Source organism: Tetranychus urticae, chromosome 1 (assembly GCF_039701765.1).
Source record: "Tetranychus urticae isolate SD_2017Ah chromosome 1, NJAU_TeUrti_SD_1.0, whole genome shotgun sequence".
Classification (NCBI taxonomy): Eukaryota; Metazoa; Arthropoda; class Arachnida; order Trombidiformes; family Tetranychidae; genus Tetranychus; species Tetranychus urticae.
Genome location: NC_142958.1, coordinates 19,696,104 through 19,717,391, shown reverse-complemented (window position 1 = coordinate 19,717,391; position 21,288 = coordinate 19,696,104). Strand labels below are relative to the sequence as shown.

At 30.7% G+C, this 21,288-nt stretch overlaps 1 protein-coding gene and 1 long non-coding RNA gene across 3 annotated transcripts in view; one reads left to right on the top strand and one right to left on the bottom strand.

Moving 5' to 3' along the window:
* Positions 1-21,288, bottom strand: part of eag (potassium voltage-gated channel protein ether a go-go) — a 59,734-nt gene that overhangs the window by 34,245 nt on the left and 4,201 nt on the right. The gene's annotated exons all lie outside the window — the stretch shown is intronic.
* Positions 15,230-21,240, top strand: LOC149094734 (uncharacterized). Of its 2 annotated transcripts, none has more exons than XR_016201028.1 (2): positions 15,230-15,455; positions 20,198-21,240. It is a non-coding gene; the product is annotated as an uncharacterized LOC149094734 (long non-coding RNA). The 2 variants fall into 2 exon arrangements; XR_016201029.1 differs by having other exon boundaries at positions 15,230-19,271.

Below are 21,288 nucleotides of genomic sequence, written 5' to 3'. Positions count from 1 at the left end.
AACACTTTAGTCTATTGAACAATGTTATATTTGCCTTTTTATTATCATTATTATTGTTATTTTTTTCTTCTTTTCGTGTTTTTTATCCTTGCTTTTGCTGTTAACTTATTCTGCAAAGTCAAATGAAAGTGTAACAATATATCAACATAATGAGAGTTACTGGGTTTTACTTTGTATCAACATGATTACTTGGATTGGTAACCATTTATTAGCTATTTTAATGGCGTGAATACAAGGGAATGAGAAGAGAAGATGATGAAGATGGAAAGGAAAGGGTTAAATGATGATGGAAAGTAAATTGTTGCAAAAAAATGAAATTAATTTAGCATCATTTACCAACTCGTTTGGTGTAATCTGGTTAAACAATTGTTCATTTTGCCAACATTTATTAACAATTTTAGCGCCTTGTAAACTCCAGCTAAACTGAGCTTTAATCAAATTTTTGTTTCACTTTAGGAAGAAGAAGAAGAAAGAAGAAGAAAGAATGTTTCATGGAAAATTTGGATAAAAGTAAATTCGAATGATGCTCAATTTGGAGAAATGGTTCCACAACATTCATAGTTCCATGGCAGAAATGAGCCACAAAATTGGTTCCAGGAAAAGTTATAATTTTAATGGTTAAAGTGACGTTGATATCAATTTACATAAGACTCGTTCACATTTAATTAGACAAGTTTTATGATTGATAAAGATGCTGTAAATGGTCGTTGAGCTTGTGAGTTTCCTTTGAAAACGGTTGAATGAGATCAATTGGATGACCTGAATAACCTTGAGACTTGAAGTTTTGCAATTTCCTGATCGATCGAACAGCGATTCAGTTCGAATATCTTTCATAGATAACTTAAGGAATTAAAATTAATCGCAATTACTGGTTATGGAGAAAACTCAAGCTTTAGATTTTCAATGTTAAAGTTTGCTCGAACCGTTAACACAGTCATCGTGATGAGCGTTACCAAAGTGAAGGTTTCATGCAGCGTCCAAGTTTCATACCTAAATCAGGGCGAACATTACGAGAAATGTTACCTGACTTCATCAAGATTAGGAAATCAATCGTTTTCTCGATAAAAATCAATCAGCTAAATTGAGAATCTTTCGAAAACTTTGAATCGATTTATCGATACGAGTCTAAAAATCCATTGACATTGGATTAATATTTATCGATTCAGAACTTTGCATAAATGTAAATCACATTCCTTGGAATTGCATTTTCTTTTGCATTCTGTAAATTTTGTATGAATTTTGTATCAAACATTAAAGTTATCCTTTAAAATGAAAATTTTGTCTAAACTCTATTAATATTGATAGTAATTGAAAATATTACAATGGTTATATTGTGAAGGAAAACAATTGAAATGAAAAAGGTAGATTCGTTGCGAGTAGAAAAAAGTTTTGCCTTAATTTTGGTTTACGTTTTTTTAGATAAGAATAATGATTGGGAGTGAAAAATACAAGAAACTGGGAGGAACAGTGAAATTAACTCAAACAATATATCATAACATTTGGCATCGCAAAGTCAAAGTAACCAAAAAATTTATTGTGCAACTAAAACAAATGGAATAATCATTGAATTATCGTCAAAACTAATTACAAATCATGTCAATCTCACCGTTCACTCTAACCTTAATTCAAGGGAAAAACACAGTTTATTAAGATTGATTCAATTGTTTTCCTTCTCTGTATCATTTCCATTCTTTTCGTGTTTCATTTTTCACTCTTGCATCCAAAATACAAATGGTCAACAGAACAAGCTTAATATTGAAAATTTGATAACCATAATATTGTTAAAAGCACATTAAAAGGAATCGCATTTTCACATCGCAACTTTGGCCAACATTTTCCACAATTATTTCGTATAACAATGAAAAATGTTTCAATTTTCAGATTAAAAAACACAACAAGAATTGTGGAACCAAAGAAGGAAACAATCAAATTAATGCAAGTAACAACAGTTAAACACTCTTGTAACAAGCAAACAGAATACAGAGCAAGAAGTACCTTTTTCACGAAAAATTAGAAGACTAAAGACATTTCGATTCCGTTTAGAAGCTATACTTTTACAGTTACAATTGGAGAAATTGCTGATCAGTTCTTCATGAGTTGGCTCATTTGCTTATATCTCGAACTTTAGTTACAAAACACTTGCCTTGAAATGAAGTGCACAGTTACACTTCTGCTTATATAACATCTTATTCTGTCCAAATGAAGTTCAACTGTGCAATTTAAGAATCGATCTGCAGAGTGCAGCAAACTCCGTGAAAACTTGCAAATGAAGATGTCCTGAGTTTTAGATTTGTAGTCTTTTCATTTGACAGTTCATAGTTTGCATAAACGAGTCTTTGCGAGTCTGAAACTAAGTGAAGTCAAGTGTAAAGTAGTAAATTTGTCCAGAAATTGAAAGATTTGTCGATTTTAAAGCAACATAATCCAGTCTAACCTAACCTATTGAGCTATTTAATGTTGAAGGTTCAAGTTAAAAGGACTCAGAGACAATCAAAGTTTTGCTATCAAAATGCAGAGCCACTGACTGTGAAAACGAAATAGCATCAAGTTACCGTCTTTATAGCATTTCCTAGGCTTTTATCCAACTAATTGCTTCTGTTTCAAAATTGTGCAAATTTCAATCGTTCTTCTAATGCTTGCTTCTCTCACCAATTTGCAGTTCCGTTTTCCGATTCTGCTTTACATATCTTTAGTTAATCTGAAGCCATTATTCGTTTATCTTGTACTTTTTTGCTAATAACCTCATCATTATCATTCATATTATTGTTGCTCATCGCGATTTACCATCCTCATTAACATGTATTATTAGTCAATGTTAATGCAAATAAAAGGACTAAAATAATCTCAGCTAACAATTTTGTTATACTAAAGCTGCAAAAACAATATTTGGTTTAAAACGAGAGCAAAAAACTCTAAATTCATGATTGATGATGGCACAAAGGAAGAAGTAAATCAGTTGAAAATTGCACTTTTTATTTGATTCACTATTTTCTCATCAAAATTCACCATTCTTTACTCATCAATTTCATAAACTTTTTAAAACATTGAGCTCACCAAATTTTAACGAGAATCAAAACTGCAAAACGACTCAACAACATTTGAAGGGAAAAGGGAAAACAATTAGATTTGAATAGCAAACGATTTATATCCAATTTTAAACCATTTGACTTGAGCTTTGTTGTCTTTGCTCTCAATTAAAGAAATAATTTGTTACCTGAACAGTTGAAAGGTGAATAAAAGTCAGCAAATAATGAAACGGAAAATAAGTTTAAGCTTTAAAATGTTTCATCTAAACTGAATAGATAATACTTTAAGAGGTTAATAATGGAAGCTTTTGTTTTTGCTTTTCGAGTGAAAATTAAAAACAATCCCAAGCATCTGAAGATTGACTTTTCAGTTGAACACAAAAACCTTTTTCATCTTGCATTATCTTCCCTCTTCTTGAACTATTCTTGCATTTTCTTCACCATTTTACTTATTCTTATCATTTTCCATTGTACAACACAAGCATGTTGATTGATGAGTTTAAAGCCTGGAAAACTGGAACAACAAGGAAAAAGAGGAATGATGAAAAATATTGAGAGGAAAAGTAGAGCAAAATGTAACCAAACAAAAGAAGCATAAAATTGTGGTGAAAATTTTTCTTCTTCCTCTCTTCTTTAAATGCTCAAAATCTGAGTGCTAATGTGTACATTATTGTGGCATTATCATCAAAATCTTTCATCATTTACACTTTTTCTTCTCACTCATCATCATCATTATTATTCTTTGGAAAAGTAAAAAATTTTTACTTCTTTTTCATTCTTTCCATATTTACTATAATCACGGTAAAGCCCTTCTAAATCCAACAGCAAAATGAGTTGCAATTTCCAGTTCTAGACTTTTTTCGCAATCAAACTGTTCGCAGAAAGTAGACTTTGAATAGTTGATTCCATTGCACATTTCTATTCAATTTGCACACTTCTAATGAGTTTCAATTCAATTTGACCCTTTGTACTGTCCACTTCAAGCATTGTTAGAAAGGTTTACAAGTTTTGGTGAAAATAAAATTTGTTTGCAAAAGCGAACTTTGAAGAATCTTTCTAAAGCAAAAACTGAGGAGAAATGAATGAAGTTTTCAAAATCGATCCTTTTGATTGCACAGTGAAGTCCGGAGGTTTGCAAAATGTTTTGTTCTGACAAGTTTGTAGTCGAATTAAGATTCATAACTTTCTTTCCATCGAATGGTCAGGACTTAATTTCTTGAAACCAAATCCACATTTCTGTATAATTCAGTTTCTACTCCAATTAGGTTTTTAAAGAACGAAAGTATCGAATTTCGATCAAACCGATCAATGCATCATTCAACTGATCCACATCAATCCATGTCACTTGTTATTCAGCCTTCAAGTTGAATGTGAGCTCGTAACTCTTCAATTCATTTGGAGAAATGTTGAACTACTCTCGACTAAACATAAAATCCTTATAGCGTTGCATTCAATTTGTATTTACCATATCAACAACGATCTCTAATCTGCAGTAATGCTAATTTTAAGAGAAATCACAAATGTTTGAACGTTTTGCATCAATCTCTAGAAATGCATTTCCTAGTGCTGTCGTTATTGTACAAAGCGTAAACTTGTCTGTTCGGTGATAAAGCTGTAGTTTCATATTTCGATGTATTGATTGAGAAATTAGTGTAAATTTTCTGGAATCAATTCAGCATTTCAGTGCAATTCCATTGATCAGCTTCAATGTTGGTCTTAATTGCATTATTGTTCTGTTTTTACGATGCTGTTCTGTGATTGTAAATACAAATGGTTTATAACAATTTGGGTTATTGCCTCAATAATCTTCATATTGATTTGTTTATTTTGGCACATTAATTATTTAATCTGATTACTTCAATCACTAATCTAGATTGGAGCATAAATCTGACCCTTTTCGATCCATAGCATCATGATCAGTGTCCACAATTAAGTTTACCTTTTACTGCATTTGTTGATACTTGCACAAGACTTTTAATCAATCATACTGTTTACCATTAAACTTTAATCAATTCTTTGTAAGATTATCTGTTTCATCTTGAACTTCTTCTGAATGTAATAATAATTAGCATGGAAGCATTTTCTTCTCAGAATACTTGGATACTAAACTCAGTAGGAAGAAGAAGCAAAAGGAGAAATAAAAACAAGTAGAAAGCAGGAAAAAGAAAGAAATAATCCAAAACTGCAAATAATAAATTAAATTATTAATCAAATTAGGCTCATGATGGGTTCATTAATTATTTAACAACGAAGAGTTTCTCTTCAGCAAATTTTTCTCTTTGGATTAGAAGCGTCACAAATTTCATCAGTAATCAGGTTTTCATCATTATCAAATTAGCTTGTAAAAAGATGGAATATGCAAGAAGAGAAAATCGAAAACATAATTAATTCAATTAAAATCAACTGGCCTATTGAAAGAGAGACAATCAGGTTCATCAAGAAATCAATATTTCAGCCAACTACAATCGCATCACAACCTCATCATTTTGCATTCAATCCCGACTGAAATAAGCAGCGTTAGCGAAGTTTGCCAAGTTTTGCAAATTTCATCGTCATCGAGTCTCCTTTGGCTGTAAATGTTTGACTTTACTTTAGGCTTTCTATTGACTTGCTCTTTCATTTGTGATTTTGTTAATAAACGATTTGCCTTTCAGGTTAACGGAAAGTAAATTTTGTCAAAAACTGACTTCTCTTTGAATGGGAAAATAATTTAAAAGCTAATTCCAATGCAATAACAGTTTCACTTTGATATTATTAATTGAATAAACCCAAATGTTAACTTGTTTATCAAAATATTTTGCTTACCATTAACAAAACTATTAATGTCACATCTGAACCATATTAAACAGTAATCACGAAAATGTTAACATTCAGTAAACAAAAGGTGTTATCAAAGGAGAAAATTTTGTTCCATAAGTAAATATCATTTCTTTTTACACCTTTACACATGAATATATTTATGATAAAAGTTGAAGAAATTGGAAAATGCCATTTTCTTCAACCTCAAAACAAACAGAATAAATAATGAGCTGCCATTTTGTTTCCTTTTGCTTTCCAATCAAAATGTTCATTATCAATGAAACCTTCTATTATTCATTAATGAATGAATGTCATCCGATGAAATATGTTTTACGTCTTTTCTGATGGAAAAGGCAAAAATGGAATCATCAACTAGAGAAGGAAAAAAAGGCGAGAGAAAATGATAATTTCTCATTTAATCAACAAATATAAAGTTAATTGAATAAGTCAAAAAAGTAATTTAAGCTCACAACTCGATCCAAAAACTCGACACTTGCGTAAAAACCAGTTTCCACTGCAAACGGCAAAAATGGCAAGTTTCAAGTTTCAGAGTTTTCCTTGAATTATCATCTCATTTACATTTGCATGTTTAATTAACTAATTATTATCTCAAGTCCCAACAAGCTTGGAATCCTGAATGGCAGAACTTGCAATTCAATGGAAATTCAATAGCAAATTGTCTTCATCAAATCAACACTAAAATGCAAATCAATCACAATAAAGTATCTGAAAAGTTCATCAGTCGAACCGTCTATTTAATAGAAAACTCAAGTTCCATTTGGTTCATCCAAAAAGGAATTTAATTCCGTTCGAAAAACCCAATTTCCAAATCCACTCGAACTCGAGTCCGTCTTGATAAGAAAGGCAGTTCTTATTTGATTCATCGAAAAAAGAATAAAATTCTGTTCGAAAAAACAATTTTCGAAATTTGCTTGAACTCGAACCCGTTTGAATTGCAAATGCACATTCAAAGAAGAATTTAATTTCGTTCTAAAAATTGTTGTTCCAAAAATGCACTTCCAAAAAGAGGGATTCATCAAAACGATGAAAGCATAAAATTTTGTGTGAATTTCCAGAGTTAAGAGCCTTTCGAAGTTCGATTTAAGTGCGAAAATGCTCATTGCAATGAAATCGTGCATTTTTCAAGTTCCCTTGAAAAGTTTAAGCTTTTCATTTGTTTCAGTGTTGCCTTGTTTTGCCGAGAAAATATCAAAATCAATTTATCAAGGCAAGGTTTTGGTTAATTGCAAACAATCAGAATTGAATGTTAATACCTAAACGTATATCAGATAACTGTTGCTTCAAAGAAAAAGAAGAAAAGTTTACTCACACATTATTTATATAATGTATACATGGAACGATATATTTTTATTATACCAAGGCTTATCGTAGGAAAAGAAAAGTCTGGGAGGTAAAAAACTGGGAGTGAAAATGGTTGTGTAAGAAATGGTTCAAGATAGAGAAACAATATTGTAACAATGTTACCAAGGGTTAACTTTGCCTTAAATCAGAATTTAAGGTTTACCTATTTTTTCATTTTCTCCCTCCATCTTCATCTTCCTTTTTTTATTTCATCCTATTCTCTCACATATATATCTTTGTGGTTTCTCAAGTTACACAATAAAAAGTATAAGGTAACCAAAGAAGGTTAAGAAAACGAATTATGTTTAGAGCTTCAGTCAAACACAGAAAATAATGAAAAAACTCAGCAATTCTTATTCACTTTTTCGCAAGAAAATATTTCTCTTCTTTCAACGATTCTCAACATTTTTGAATAGTCGAGTTACACGGTTAAAGTGTTAACCATAAAGTTATCTCATTTAACCTTTTGTACCTTATTTGATGTTAACCAGTTTACATTTACTTTTGGCTTTTCATCATTTTGTTCAATTTGTTTCAAGATTTTAGAAAGAAATATTTTGCAGAAACTCGAATCTTGAAAAGCGATTTTTATCAATAAAAGGAAGCAAAGAAATGACGATTTCGATTCATTTTTGTGTCTTGTTTTGAGTCTTTTGCCAGGCCATTGAGTCGTCATTGAATGAGAAAACTTGAAATAATAATTGCTCTTGATTATGTTGTTACTTTAAAGGATGAAAAGAAGTTCGAATGAGTTTTGACTTTTATTTCGAAGTAATGTTTTCAACTTTTGCCAATTGAATTATCTTGAAGTTATCATGGACAAGATTATGTTTACTCTTTTAAGTTAAATGAATTTGATACTCTGAGTAATCTTCAAGAGTCAAATGGAAGGTAAGAGTTTCTTGATGAAACTCAAATAAACTCTGAGATTGGCTTTGAGAAATGATAGTAAATTGATTAGTTGAGGTTACCCATTAAAAGGTTCATCTGGAAAAGGATAATGTTTTTAAGAAGGTGAAGCCAAGTAAAGATGATGATGGAATAATACAATTCTGATAATAATGATGGTGGTAATGAAACATTTCCACCAACTCTTTTCTTTCCTTTTCTATTCCTTCATTTTCCACCAATTTCCTGGAATGCTTTTAAATTCTTTCTCTTCTCTGCAAGAATTTGTATCATTGATTTCAGAATTTGAAACCACAAAGTGACATTTGAAACTCTGTTTGAGATTAAATGAATAGGAAAACGAAGAAGTTTCTTGTTTAGGTTTAGGTTAAATTTAACAGTTAAACTGTTGAATCACTTTATTTTTTTCTCTGTAAAACGCTTTTTATAAACACTTTTCTCAAGTTTTACGTGATTTTGTACATAAAAGGTAAACTTGCTTCAAGAGGAAAGGAAATTGGAAGATAAATCAAATGTCCGGTTTTTGGTGGATTTAATAAAGAGAATTGAAAATAAGATAAATGTGAAAATGAAGCTCAGCATACAAGGAATAAGAATGACTGATAACTCAAGATATCATCCAGAAACTTAAAGTTCTCATCGGCAATTCAATAGCGCAAACTTCATCAAAATGTTACCAACATCAAGTAATGTGTTTGCAGCAACATTTAACCACAAACAAATTCAATAGTTTAACAACTAAAACAATCTTTAGCTGCAAGAAGAAAACATTCGATAGAAAAAGGGATTTTAACGATCAAATTTGCTTCAAAGAATTGGATTTTGAATGCTATCTGATCTTTACTTTTCTTCATTGCTTCAATTTCGAATCAAGAGTTTCGTTTCAAGGATTGAACGAAAAGCGTAGCTCAATGGTGCAATTTTATTTCCTATTGCTAGCAACAGAAAGGAAATATCGATCGTTTTCGTTTACTGAATTCGCACGAAATTGAGAATAGCCAAGAGTTGCAATTTATGATTTGCAACTTTCTTTAAATGCTATTTTCGCTGCAAAAATATCGATAAATGCAAAGAAGGAATACTTTACTCATTGCTTTTCAGTCAGTTTTGATTTGAAATGAACTGGAAACCAGAATTGAAAGCTAAACATAATGTTGCTGGAAAAGTCATTAGTCAATTGATTTTAATTTCCATTATTGATCTTTTCTTTTAATTGAACGCAATCAACTTTAGATTCTTTAAATGATCGAATCAATTTGTATTACTTTGTTGCCCAAATTTTTAAAAGAAACGTTTCTAGTTCTTTGCAAAATCTACTATTGACAGAATAAAGTTTACTTTTGCTTGTCCATTTAATGGCACAACTTTTTGTATTACATGGAGAAGAAAGTCGATATAAATTTCATCTCCATCATGTTGACCTAGCATCATGTAGCAACACTGAATCTTGTTCTGTTTGCGCATTACATTTGTCTGTATTTACCAAAGTTTCATCATTTACAACTTTTTTGGGTCAAAATTGGATCAAGTGACAATCAAGTGACGATTCATTGAATAGAAAATTGAAACTCACAAAGTGAATGGTTCTTGAGCCTCGGACAGGCAAAAGAAAGATGAGAGAAGAAGAAGAAGAAGAGAAAAAAGAAAAAGAAAGAATAATAAAAGTTCACTGAAACTATTAATAACATGATAACTCCTACGAACAGGGAATTCGAGTAAAGAAAAGTTCGTAACCCACGCAACTCAACAGTAAACTCGCATATGTTTGGACATCATATTTCATTGAATCATTAAACTATTCAAATGTGTTCAAATCCAAATGATTTCCCAATAATACTCAATCTTATTTGAAATAAAAGGATAAACGCAAAAGGTTAATCAAGTTAACGATGAAAAACTTTATTCACAAATGTTACATTGTTCATCATTGGAACAATCATGAATGTTTGGAAAAGAAGAAAATTTTTCATAAAAATGGTTGATCCCAGTGAAGCTTTTCTCCTTTTTGTTTAAAGGTTTTCACTTTTGGGTCACTTTTCAATAATCAATTTAAAAGTTTTTTGACATTCAAGGATTATTCTTGTTTGGTTGATGCTGAAAATGGTTTTGTTTGTTTCTCCTTTGGTTCAATTCTGGTCATTTTAATAAACAAACTAAATGGAAGAAAAGCTTAACTTTGGATTTGACAGGAATTGAATGTAGCAAAAATATCATGGAAAAAAGGAAATGACAAAATTGTGAAAATGGACGAAAACAGGGTTAAAAGAAAATAATTCAAAGGTAAATACAGACATGATGAACTGTATCAATGTTTAGATTAAATTGAAATTAATGACCATTTGTGGTCACCGAATGCAATATTTCATGCAATTTATTAATATAGAGCCGAGTCTTGCAATTATCTCGATTGTCAAAACTGCAAACTCAAACGATTCATTTCCTTTAAATTTACTCAAATTGACCCAAAATTGTAACTCTTTGTTTATTGCAATACAGCAACATTGTTGAAGCAATAAAATGAACCCAAAAACTCAATAAATGATTTACATTCAAACTGTTCTTGTTCCAAATTAGGCTTGTTCTCGAATGCGAATGAGATAATTGCAAATCTTGCAATACTCGTAGCTCTGCGATCATTTGTTGCGAATTTAAGGTTTTGATTAGCTTTCGAAATTCAAATGCAGAATAAAAATCGAAGAGGAAAAGGATATAAAAGCGAGAAATAGACTTAAACCGAAGTATCATTAAGAATCCGACTTACTAGCAGGAAAATAACATCGAAGTATTGACTCGTTTTCACACTTGGTTTCAATGAATACCTTTCTGCAGCTTAGTCTCATTAAAAGCACTTCTATTTCAAACAATTGTGTTATATCGTACAAAATTTAAACATAATGATCCATCTTGCAAACTAATCTTGGATGCTAGAATATGCACAAAGTTTCTATCTGCAATATCGCAACAATCTATCGTGAAGACGTGTAAGATTCATTCAACATTCAATAGTTTCCATAAGCAAATCATTTTGCACAGCTTCTCGCATCTGTTAACCGACGAAAATGATTTACAGAAACTAGAACGAGCAATTGATCTTTTCATCTAACAGTTAGTCACAAAGTAAGAGAATCGCACTTTGCAAAACGCATACTCAACAAATCGATGAATAGGATTGTAATTTTGTCATTTCGAATCGCATATCATTCAATCATCTTATTTGCAAAGGACGCTAACCAAGTGGTATGAACATTGATTCAACGCATTCCAATCCAAAGAATAGTATAATATTGCAAATTTAAACACCAGCCCAATCCAGTGTCACTTTAATGCTTCGAAAAATAGACATCATAATCCTATGGATGAAGCGGCTGCAAAACTCGATGAGTTTCGCATCAGTTTCTTTCATCATTAACTAGATTGAAGTAACATATTGAACCAAAAAGATGGAGAATGTCAAAACTGAGGTTAAAGACAGAAGAAAAGGTTGGATAGCAAAAAGAGAATCTCATTGAATTGGAATGTGAAGATGATTGTAAAGGAGTAACCAAGGTTTTAATCATGTTTTTCTCTGTTGCATTCTAATTAATTAGCTTCCTTTTAACCCAAATAATATCCTTAATTAATCTTTCATCATTCTAATTGTAACAAAATGAATTTCCATTAATACTCATTGGCAATCAACAAACAAAAAGTGAAGACCCTAACAATATTAAAAGAAGAACAAAAAAATAGTAAAATTATCCTTTTCTTTATTCTCACTATTTCTCATCATCACTATTATTATTGCTGTAACAATAATGATAACGATAATACAAAAACATCAATTGTAATGTTATCATTGAATATACTTATAATAGCAATATATAGCAACATCAACAAGAGCAACTTTAATAATAATGATAATAAAATTCTGAGAACGAAAATTGTTTCCTTCTTTTGATTATCTCTCTGCCAACAGAATGAAACTAATAACCAAAAAAATAGAATGCAAAATGGAGTCGAAAAAATGTTGAAGAAAACGGAATAATCATGAAAAGGTAAAAAATATTTTCACCTTTTGTTTGAAATGAAAAGAGGAAAAAGTTACATTCCATGACATTTCATTTCCACCTTAATAGTTATCATGAAAGTTAATAAATGCAAACAATTTACAGTCGAGTTTGATTCGTTGGAAAAACATGAAAAACTTTAAACTCGCCAGTTGGAAACACGTACGAACTGTTTGACTTGAGCATTTGTGAAAAGAAGAAAAAGTTAAATCTGTCTTTTCTCTCTCCATGAAACTCAATGATTATTTTATTGCCATTACATGGTTCAACTCATGGAAGGAGGCAAATCTGAAATAATTATTATAATGATGATAATCAAAACAGTGTTTTTCGTTGCTTCTCTTGATGTAATTATTTTGATAACAGCAAATGGTAACTTTATTTTTTTACCATTCCTTCATCACAAATCATTATCATTATCATTGGTATTATTATTCTGAATGTTATTTGTTAGCATTATCAAGTTGGTGAATAGAGTAAATGAAAATATGACTTTAACCCAGTCAGGTTTGAACGTGATTTTATGCATTTCAGGGTTAATCATTTTCTTCTTCTTCTTTTTTCTCCTTCTGGTTTCAGTCATAAATTGTCATTCCAACTGATCTTTGTTGGTCAGTGTGTCAAATGCTTTGTTTGGATTTACTGGAAGAATGTCAATCGATTAACCTTGAGTTCCTTTGGATGCTTCCAAACACTTGTGTTCATTTTTTAAAGTTTACCGTTTCATTGCAAATGCCATTTAAACTGAAATACATATTAAGCATATTTTATGGCTCGTTATGTGATCATCAATATTTTAAGCACATTGTTTCAAAGCAACTCGAGAATAAAAGAAACATTGAAAAGATATTTTTCGAGTTTTCGACCAAAAAGATAAGCCTAGATAAACGATGCTAAAGTTTTGCTGATTGCATGAACAACCTAATTTTCGCGATAACCTAGATAGATACTCTGGGAATTCAGTGGACGGTCAATGAATATGGAAGGATTTATTCGTAAACAGTCCATTTTATTCGTCAATAAAGTTATTTCAAAAGATTCATTCTAATGATGTGGCTTTGATTTGGAAACGCATTTTGCAAAAGCAAACTTGAAATCAAGAAAATTGTTTCAAATTTTTCGCTTTTGCATATTAAATTTTTATTCAAATTCAATGAGTTCATGATAGAAATATGATTACATATGAAATTCTTATTCAATTCTTGAGGAAAGTTGCGATAAATGTCTCTCAAAAACTACACAACTCTTTGGAATTTAGTTCTTTAGATATCTAAACTAATTTAAATTCATTTGCGGTGATCAGTCCTTGATATGAAACTTAAGTCACTTGTATCTTGTATCTGAAGTCGTCTCTTTGTAAATGCCTTTAACATCAGAACTAATTGAAACTATTAAAGTTGTAATTACATCAATATTGGATTAAGCTCGCACAGATCAAATCAGTTGCTTGGAAGCTTGAATTGAAAAACCTGAAAAACTGAAGATGCAAAATGCTTTAATCCAAACGCTTTCGAATCACAATAAACTTATTTTAATCTATTTATAACTTGTGTTGCTCTTGCAGGAGAGCAAAAAATCTGGCGATATTGATTTGGAATGAGCACAAAATGGTAATTATTTTTACCTTTCTTCACTCTTCTTTCCCAGTAACTCCAATTGACACTGACCTGATTAAAGACTATTATTAGCCAAATTAAATGTCTACCAATTGTATGCTAATTGTCCGGGAATTACTTTTAAAGTGAAGAAACTCTTTTTACAATTAGCAATGGATATAAATTTACATGCATGTCAAGGTTTATTCAACAGTAAAAGTGTTCCATGTTATTTGAACATGATAATTAGTAATTTCATTTTGCAAATTGTTCATCAAACTTTTTTCATCTTTAAAACAATAAACTTAAGCAAAGCAAAAGACAAATAAAAATATCCAAAAAAACAACAAACTTTAATCTGATTTTGGTAAAGAAGAAAAAAGTTGAATCGCAACAAAAAAAAGTAATGAACATGAAAAAAAACTCCCAGAGATGAAATTTTCTCAAACTAATATCTTGGATAATATAATGTTTGGAATGATAAATAACCAATAACAAGAATCGAGTAAATACGAGTCTGCAATTATCGTTTGTTTATTTTCTTGGTTTCTTCAGAACTTTTTGTTCTTGACCCTTTTCACAGGTTTCTTATCAATCATAACAGCAACAATCTACTTTTCCAGGTAAAAACAATAAACTTTGATAATAGGAAAAGAATGATAATGATAAAACAATTCTGGGAGTAATTTTCTTCCGCCCTTTACAATCTGTTAAATAAATATTTCTTCATGAAAGTGAAGATGAAATTTTCTTCTTTTCATCTTATTAATATTTTCTTTTCGTTTTTTTTATCAGCGAAAATTGAAAGTCATTTTTGGAGTAAATGATGCATACATAATGTTATTCTGAATATATACACGACATGAACCCTGTTAGACGAATAATCTACTACTAATAATAATGATGGAACAAGCATATAGTTGGAAGAAATGGGATGATGATATTATGTAATTTGTTGGAAAGCTTTGAGTAGAATGGTGAAGGAGAGAAAAAAATGTTGAACAAAATTTTCGGTGACATTTTTTTCTCTCTTTTTGCTTTTCTTCATCTTGTTTGCGCTATTCAATTAGTATAAGCTGTCAATTCAATTTGTACTGTTGCTTGTTTCAAGCTACAAGTTGCTTTTACTCCTGATTACCATGAAAAGGTGTAAAGATGAGCATAATACTCGACTAATGCACAGTTGACTTGCGAAACCTTTTTTCCCAAGTTGGTCTGATTCAAAAGGTAAGACAAAAATGGTGGAAAAGGTAAGAAAATGTTGACAGAATGCAAATGCTGAGTTATTTTGCACAATTCTGGGAATGGTTTCTTCATTCGAAAGTCTTGCGATTTTTGCCCATTTCGTCTTGACACGTTTCCAATGAGCGCTTTAATGGAAGCTTGTAATTCACAGTTTCTCGTTTATTCTTGAGGTGAAAATGAATTTAAAGTTGATTCAAGTTCAATCAAAAAGTAATGAGTTTATGTTTTAAAACAGGCGCTAGAAGCAAAGAGTTTACTCGTTGGCTAGAAGTACGTCATCCTTAGCAACCCAGTTGCTCAACATTTACATTTCCCTTTCAATTAGAGTTTCCTTTTTTGTATTGTCTGGTTGACTTAACATGCCTTTTGTAATTGTGAATAATCTTTGATTTTTAAAGTGATCAAGTTAATTAATTATCGTTATTATATTATAATTTATGTATTATGTTATGTTGTGTTTTGTATTGTTATCCGTAAGTACTCAGTCCTGTCTTTTGGTGCGTCGACCTCAACATACTCACTAAATTGGGTTTGACCTCTAGAATCGCCTCGTAATTTAAAGCCATGCTGACCAATAATCTTGAGATCACCGATCTTCAATACTGTGTTTAGGCTCCAATTGAAGAGTATTTTAAACATTTCATGTTAGTGACTCGAACATGGTTAGCGTACTAGGTTTATGTGAGTTCTGATAGTGTCAAGAATACGAGGTTAAGCTAAAGGGCTTTTGTCTTTCCAGTTAACTGTGTGCAATCGCATTTACAAAATTTGAATTTTGATCTCAACATTTTGTAAAATTGATGCTTCTAGACTCGACTCTGCGTGAATCGTTTATTTGGAAAGCCTATCGGTTTGTTGAAAGGTTCGGCGACCAGTTGCATTTAAACTGAACTATCTCCAACTGTTGCCCTGAAAAATCTTAAAGATTGATTCTACTTTTGAATTTTGTGTAAGAAAGAAAAGCAATTTGAGAAAATTTTGCCTCAAAAATGAAAAATGTCTCGAGTTTATTATTTTAAAAACTCGTTTCCTCAAAAAGCTCTTGAAAATGTATGATTAAATGAGAGTAAATAAAACGAAACTCACGTGACACTTTACTCAGTTTCATGATGATGGTAAAAATAACAGGGAAAAAACATTTTTCCACTTTTCGTTTTACCTTTTCTGTTTCACTCTGCAAGTCAATCAATCATTTATTGCCAAGAGAAAAACAAACTCAGGTAAACATTTTTCGTTGCTTGTTGGACTCGAAGAGTAAACCAAATGAAAGAATAATTTTTTCCCCGAAAAATTTCATTTCCAAGATGAGCATTTTAATCAAAATGTAGAACTTCAAATAGCAAGAAAAGTCGAACAATTTCAATTTTCCATTCTTTTCCGTGAAAATTGTAAACTCATTACAGATTAAATATTTTCCATCAATTGAAATACAGTTCTTTTCATCTGATTGACTCTTCATTGAATGACAAAAAATTTGATCAGAGAAAGAAAGAAAATTCGTTGCATGAAAGCAAAGAAACGATTGCAACGAAATTTATTGGAAAACTTGATTTTTCTCTTGCTTTCAAATCTCTTGAAATGATAATAAAAGGCAGTCTAATGAAGTGAAGAGAGAAAAATGAAAATTCTCACTCCCAGTGAAAAGGAGAAAAATTCAAGTTTATTTATTCGTTTCTCATGATTATCATCTTTTCAGCATCTTTTTTCTTGCAAAGTCAATTGAACGAAGAATGGGCCAACAAAATTTATCAAAGTGAACAAGAAATTTTGAGAAAAAAAAGAATCGAGTAGAAAATGAGAAACATTTTCCTGTGACTTTTCCATGATAATATAACTATTATAATCAATAACGATAACTTGAAAAGGAAGTAAAGAATGGAACGAAATGGAGAAAAGTCGAGAAGAAGAAAAAAGTCGAGGAAAAGAGAGAAGTGAATAAAAGTGAAAGAAATTTGAAAATGGCGAAAAAATGAAGAATCATGAGAGAAGAGGAAGAAAAAAGTTCTGCTGAAGAAAAGGCGAAAAGTTGCAAACAAAAGTAAAGGTTGAATAATATTACAAGAAAAGTCAATTGCTATGAACAAGAATGAATTGTATATTAATATATGTAATAACAATTTCGAGTTGTGTTTATCAAAAGTGACTGTTAACTAAATGTAATACAATCGTATAATATCAATAAGTTAAAGTTTCATTTTTCGCCTTTTCTTTCTTCTTCACCTTTTCCCAATTTCAGTCAACATTTAGTTTCGAATCGAGTTTCAAGTATTTTTTTGTTTCGTCTTTTGTTTCTTTTGTTTCCATCACTTGAAACAAATTTTGAACCAATGTTTAATGTTGCACTTTGAATGACACTTGCACTTGCTGTCATCAAATGTAAATCTCGACACTTAATTAATATGGATTTATCATGGAAATTCAATTTTCTTTTTTCTCTTCCTTTACATGTTTCAATCAATTATCTTCAATTGTCGTCTGAGACTCAGGTGGAACCAAGAATGACTTTGTTTCAATTTCAATGAGAAAATGTTACTTTTTACTTTTATCTTAACTTTTCTGGTTCTTCTTTTGGTTGCGCTTCAACTCTTTACCAAACTAATCAAATTGTAAACTATCAACAATTAAACTCAACTCTTCCGCAAATGAAAAGCAATGCAATTTAATTAGTTTGGTAAAAGAAGTAAATTAACTTTAACTTTTTCTCCCCTTTCTTCAACTAATGTAATAATTCAATTTTGTACTTTGACTTCGTTTTTTAGCTTCTCTTTGATTGTGTTGAAGACAAAGTTAATTGATTTAGCAAAATAATGATTAATGACATGAAAATGATGAATTGCTGAGTGAAAAATGTTCAAATGATCTTTGGCTTTGCGAAAGGCAATTTACGATTCAAATAATTTGTTTTAATCAACCTCAAAAAACAAATGTTAACTTTTGCTGATTTACTTTCGTTAACTTCAATTGAGATAAATTGAGTTTTCAAGGGTTAGAACATTGCTCGAAATCCAGTCACAATTAAAGCACAGCCAACTGTTTAAAATTGATTGTAGAATAGGAATTTGCAATTCGAACATTTCTAGGAAATTTTGTCGAGAAATAAAGCGATCCTGGTTCATAAAAAAGTCATGATGGTTTCATAACTAGCATAAAGATCTTGAGCATTCGAAGAAAGTTATCTTTGAACTAATATAAGGAGATTAAAAGCACAGAATGCATTAGTTCAACTTTACGAAAATTCATTTTCTTCAAAACAAGGATTTTCCAAGAGTCGAGTTTCGTTCAAAATGCGCTAAATCTTTAGTATTCGTTTTCATTTGAATGTCACTTCCGAACACTTTCAAGTTTTTACAGAATTCGTCAAGCTAAATGCTCTAAAATGTCGAATTTTTCAATGAATGACAATTTAAATTTTGATGGAAATCAGAGAAATTAGAAAACTTTTTTGATTAAAAACTTTTTTATTAATAAAATGAAATAAGCGAATGAATTCAATCATTCAAGACAATTTAGGATCTCCAAATCATCGAATTTCTGAAAATTTCTAAAGCTAGGTTATGACAAAATTGCATTCGATTTGAGTGAACGAGGTTTGAAAGAAGCGCAAACAAGAAATAAGTAAATTTGCTGAAAACTCATTCAATTGCCAGTGCGACTGAAAAGTAAAAGCAAAAGTGTAAATCGAGTCAAGTTTTACCCAAAATCGAGTGTATTTTAGGAAATGTTTTAAAAAGAAAATTGTGAATTTTCGAAAAGTTTTCTTCTCAATATTGATTGGTAACTTTTTTGAATGGTTGCATGATAACAATGAACCTCTATCATAACCATTAAGGTTAACCTCAATTTCATTATTATTTAACCAAAATGTTGATTGAACCAAGACTCAACCCAACAGTGGATAACAATATCACCTAATATCGGGGAAAAAAGGAAAAGAGAAAAAAAATGTTGAACATGTGAAAGAATCGAAAGAAGAAAAAGAAAGAAGGAAAAAGGTAGAAATATTAGCTCGCAGGTATTTCCAGCCTGAGATTCATTTCAATTCATCCTTCCTCTACTCATCATATCTTATTATAGTCGCTGAATATAAACCGTACAAGAGTAAATTTTCTGGCTTGTATTATTTACCCAAAGAAAATGAGCAAAGAAAAGAGCAAAGCCAAAAAAAAACGAAAAGAAAGAGAGAAAAAAATGAAATTGTTCTGATTATCATCATTCAGTTTTTTCCTCATTTCACCAAAGTCATCATCATTATCTAGCTTCCTCTTGATCATCATCTTACATCTGACCAGGTAAGAAGGAATAAAAGAATGCATTAAAGCCAAAAAACTGGCAGAAAAGCAATCTCAATCTAATATTTATCTCTACCTTAATATTTATTATAAAGATGTATTCATCTTACATGAAGATATCAATATTGCCATCATTTCTGTTATTGATGAATTGATGGATAGTTCAACGCTAAAAGCAACTTTTTCCTGTCAAAAGTAGAACAAAATTTTTTACTCTTTTCTTACAATCTCGACATTCTCTCACTTCTTCATTGACACATGCTGTTGAAAGGTTACTACTGATCTGAATAGGTAACAGAGTTTGCTTTTTGTCTCCTTGGCTTCAGGCTTTGTCGCCTTTCAAAGCCATTTAAATTGTTGGTGAAAATGGTTCAACATTTTTCCATCAACATCTTCATTAGATTCATTTTTAGGTTCGCCTTTTCCTTCAATTGCCTTTTCATACAAGATATAATAAATTTGTATTAACCTTTCAAATTGCATTTCTGAATGCAATGAATATCAGATTCTTGACGGAATCACCTTGAATGAGAAGAAGAATCATTTCAACGAAAGAATCAGACAAGTGAAATGTTGATTCGTTTCTACTTTTCTCTTCTTCTTCTTTTCCAGTCAATTGATGATTTGTTTGATTCCCGTTTATGCTTTGCTTCTTGGCTTTTCATGGGAAAGCAAAATTTGAAATTGATGATGGAAATCTATAGATTTAGAGTTTGCTCGAGTTTTTGTGAAAAGGATGAAGAGTTAAAAGAGATTAGAAATTGGAATGAAAGTTGGAATAAACAGATATTCAGATTAAAATTTATATCACAAGTTGGGCCTTCTATTTGCGAATTCATTTGGTGTTCATCTTTAGTCTTTCATCATTTCACTTTTTTCTTCTTTTTCCCTTTTCTTTCCTTTCTAAATATTCTGAATAATTTCAGTTGAGCGCAACAATTTATTCATGCCAACCAAATGCTATAACCATTTCAATGCATCAGCTTATTTGCTCTTCAAATACAGATAAAGGTTTTAAGCTGAAAAGGAAAAATGATGGAGGAGAAAATGAAAAAAAGGTAAAATTCCAGGTAAAGTTGAAACTTTTATTCGTTCTTCTATTAATGCCTTTTCCAATCTTGGTCATTTATCCTTTTCTATTCATTGATCATGTTCATCATGAATTCCGATCACTCGAACAGCTTCAACAAGGAGGAAAAGTTTCCAAAGAAAAAGAGAAATCATTCAAATTATAAATTATTTGAAACAAAATTCAACATCAACATCACATAATACCAATTGAAGGATCTCAAAATTTGGACCGAAAAATGAAATTCGAGGCAAAACTTCAAAAAGATAACCTTCAATGCTCTGGCTTCATTCGAAACAAAATGTTTTAGAACAAAGAAAACTGAATATATTCTTATCATTTCTCGTTTGTTCGCAGTTCGATTTCATCTCTCGAAGTCTTGGAATAATTGCATCAAATAGAATTTCAAAGAAATTTCTTCGACTGAAATTGTCCGAATTTCTCTCTGAAGAAAACTTTGCTTTTCTTGATAATCTTTTTCTTTGCTCAGCGTTCATAACGGACTTAATTTGGTGACTTGTTCAAGATCGCTGAAGATAAGAAACGAAGTTTGTCTTTAATGGTGAATTTGCAACTCGAATGCTCAGGATTTTGAGTTGATCTTGACAAGTTGCTCAACATCTTTTATCGATTCAATTACTTTCGTGATTCATCTTGATGGAAGGAATGAATTTTCATGATGAAAAAGACTTGAGTTGATAATTTTGATGGACTATAGATCATCTTTTTTCATCGACTTTCATCTTCTTTAATCAGCTCAATAACTTATTTTCAATTTGAATGAATTTCAAATTTACTTTTTCTTTTCATTGAATTGAGTAGAGAAAAAGGAGAAAAATAAAAAACTTTTTTTCACCTTTTTTCATCTTCTATTCTCATAAATAAAAATCATTACTGTAAGTGGTTCAAAGATGCTCACAATTCGAGTAACATTTATTTGCCTCTTCA